We start from the raw sequence: 3,759 nt of genomic DNA, 5'->3' as shown, positions 1-3,759 counted from the left end.
CAATGCTTGGTAAGAAATGTATGCATTATCTTGCCCATGTAATTGTAACCCCTCTGTACAGTATGTTCACAAATAAAATAAAATTAAAAAAAATGACAGGAATTCCCAAACACCTCTCAGTTCTAACTCTCAACGTTAACGGCCTTAACTCTCCAATTAAGCGACACAGACTGTCTAGTTGGATTAAAAGCAAGATCCTTCTGTGTGCTGCCTTCAGGAGTCACATCTTGCCCATAAAAACAATCACATTTTGAAAGTGAAAGGCTGGAACAAAATCTATCAAGCAAATGACCCTGATAAAAAGGCAGGAGTTGCAATCCTAATATCAGACAAAATAGACTTCAAATTAAAATTAGTGAGAAGAGATAAAGAAGGTCGCTGCATACTAATTAAGGGATCTCTCCTTCAAGAGGATATCACAATTCTAAATATCTATTTGCCAAGCAACGGAGCACCCAAATTTATCCAAGAAACACGACTTTCCCTCAAATCTCACATAGATCCAAAGATATTAATTGTTGGGGACTTTAACACACCACTATCCCCACTAGATAGATCAACTTGGCAAAAACTCAACAGAGAAACCGCAGATCTAAACAACTGCATAGATCAACTAGATTTAATAGACATCTACTGAATATTTCACCCAGCAGCATCAGAATGCACGTTTTTCTCAGCAGTACATGGAACATTTTCCAAAATAGACCACAATTTAGGCCACAAAGCAAACTTGTCCAAATTCGGAAACATTGAAGATGGAAAGAAATAATTAAAATAAAATCAGAATTGCTTTTTGTTTTTCCTCGTTGGACCTGTGGAAGCAAGATGGGTCACCAGCAGCTCTACTGGAGTCACCCCCGAAAATTCGGCCAGGGATCTCGCTCTTACCGCTTGTGCTCTAATCGCCACAGTCTGATCCAAAAGTACAGGCTCAACATGTGCCGGCAGTGTTTCTGCCAGTGTTTCCGCCAGTATGCAAAGGACATTGGCTTCATTAAGTTGGACTAAGTGATGGACTATCCAAGACTTCAAGCCCAATGAAAGACCATATTTGTACATAAAATAAAAATTCAAGAAGCCTTCAAAAAAATAAAATCAGAATTAAATAAATTAGAATCCCCCCCAAACATAGAAAGAATCGACAAAACAGAGTTGGTTCTTCAAAAAAATTAACAAATTTGACAGACCCTTAGCAAATCTTATCAGAAAAAGAAAAGAACACACCCAAATAAATAAACTCAGAGATGAGAATGGAAATATTACTACAGAAACAACCAAGATTCAGAGCATTATAAGGGAATACTTCTCAAGCCTTTATGCTAATAAATTTGAGAACTTGACAGAAATGGACCTTTTCCTAGCAAATATTGACATGCCAAAACTAAGCCAAGATGAGTTAAACCATCTTAACAGGCACATATCAAACATTGAAATAGAAACAGCAATAAGAGACTTCCCATCTAAGAAAAGTCCAGGACCAGATGGATTTACAGTGGAATTCTATAAGGCCTTTAAAGCAGAGCTCACACCAATACTCCTCCAACTCTTCAATGAAATTGAAAGAGAAAGTTCACTACTGCACTCATTCTATGAAGCCATCGTAACCCTCATCCCCAAACCAGGCAGGGACTCATCAAAGAAAGAGAACTATAGAACCATTTCTTTGATGAACATTGATGCAAAATTTTGGCCACTCGACTTCAACAATACATCCAAAAAATCATACACCATGGTCAAACAGGATTCATTTCAGGGATGCAAAGCTGGTTCAATATATGCAAATCAATTAATATAATTCATCACATCAACAAGAGCAAGGATAAGAACGACATGATTATCTCAATAGATGCAGAAAAAGCATTTGACAAGATCCAACACCTCTTTATGATGAAGGTTCTGGAAAAATTAGGAATCCATGGAACATTCCTCAATACAGTAAAGGCTGTATATGACAAACCTACAGCCAGCATTATACTTAATGGTGAAAAACTAAAGCCATTTCCTCTTAACTCAGGAATGAGACAAGGATGTCCACTCTCTCCACTTCTCTTCAATTTAGTATTAGAATGCCTAGCTACAGCAATAAGACAAGATGACAAACATAAAAGGGATCCAAATAGGAAAAGATGAAGTTAAACTCTCCCTCTTTGCAGATGACATGATCTTGTATTTAAAGAATCCCATGGACTCCACTCCCAAATTACTCAAGCTGATTCAAAACTTTGGCAAAGTAGCAGGGTATAAAATTAACCCTCAAAAATCAATGGCTTTTCTGTATGCCAATAATGAGAAAAGCGCGGCTGAAATCAGGAAAGCAACTCCATTCATAATAGCCCCACAAAAAATAAAATACCTAGGAATTAACTTAACCAAAGAAGTGAAGGACCACTATAATGAAACTTCAAAAACCTGAAAAAGAAAATCAAAACAGAACTTAGAAAGTGGAAAAACCTCTAATGCTCCTGGATTGGAAGGATCAACATCGTGAAAATGGCAATATTTCCCAAGGCTATCTACAAATTCAATGTGATACCTATCAATATTCCAACCTCATTCTTCAAGGAAATAGAAGAGGCAATCCAAAAATTCATATGGAACAATAAAAGAACCTGAGTAGCAAAAACGATCCTTAACAGAAAGAACAGTGCTGGAGGAATATCAATACCAAATTTCAACCTCTTCTATGAAGCCATAGTAATCAAAACGGTTTTGTACTGGTACAAGGACAGACTTCAGGACCAATGGAATAGAATTGAATACCCAAAAATGAAACCACAGACCTATAACCATATATATTTGTGATATTAGCTTCTGCCTTGATTATGATTCCTGAAACAGTTTATGACCCCTACTCCTGCCTTTTAATGGCTATATTTTTAGAAAGAAATGAGAGTAGGCAACATTTGTTAAAACCCCCGTATGTGCTGAAAACTTTATATAAATTGTTACAATTATACCACTGTTGGGTTATTATCCCCATTTTATATATGAGGAAACTGACTTTGAAAGGTAATTTATCTAAGGTCACATAGTAAGTGAAGAAATGTAGCATTTTGAAAATAATGGGATGGCATTAAAGTAAATGACATTTTGTGTTTATCAGTCCTGGGTCTTGAACTCAGGGCCTTCAACTCAGGGCCTGGTGCTGAGCTTTTTGTTTTTCTTTTCTTTCTTTTTTCTTTTTGTTCAAGACAAATAATCTACTACTTAAGCCACAGTTCCACATCCAGCTTTTTGGTGGTTAATTGGACTTTTCTGCCTGGGTTGACTTGGAACTGTAATCCTTAGATATCATCCTCCTGAGTAGCTAAATGCCTAACTAAAATATGTGACTTTTACCTTTATATGCAGTTGTAACCCTCACTCAGGTGGAGGTCTAGAACATTTTATGTTGTCTAGAAGGTTCCTCCATGCAACTTCTCAATTAAAGAACTTCCAAAAATAATCAGGTAGAATATAAATTTGTATAGTCATTATGGAAATCTGTATGGATTTAGATACATACATAGATAAATATTATTCAGCCTTAAAAGGAAATCTTACTATTAACAATGACATAAATGAAACTGGAGGACATTATGTTAAATAAACAAGCCAGATGTAGAAAGAAAATTACTGAGAGACTTTCCTCAAGGTCAACTTCATAGTAGTAATATGAGGGTTACTTAGATTAAAATGAATGTAACATAGGGAGCTAATTAATAGTCAAAGTGCATGCAGTTTCATTTCTGAGAGGTGAATACATTCTAGAGATTTAAG

General features: G+C 36.0%; 1 pseudogene; it reads left to right on the top strand.

Moving 5' to 3' along the window:
* The first annotated feature begins 792 nt into the window (after positions 1-792).
* LOC106003049 lies at positions 793-1,090 on the top strand (annotated as a pseudogene).
* Positions 1,091-3,759: the final 2,669 nt, after the last annotated feature.

Source organism: Dipodomys ordii, unplaced genomic scaffold (genome assembly GCF_000151885.1).
Source record: "Dipodomys ordii isolate 6190 unplaced genomic scaffold, Dord_2.0 Scaffold1, whole genome shotgun sequence".
Lineage (NCBI taxonomy): Eukaryota > Metazoa > Chordata > Mammalia > Rodentia > Heteromyidae > Dipodomys > Dipodomys ordii.
Note: the sequence above shows the minus strand (reverse complement) of the source record. Positions and strands in the feature narration are given on the sequence as shown.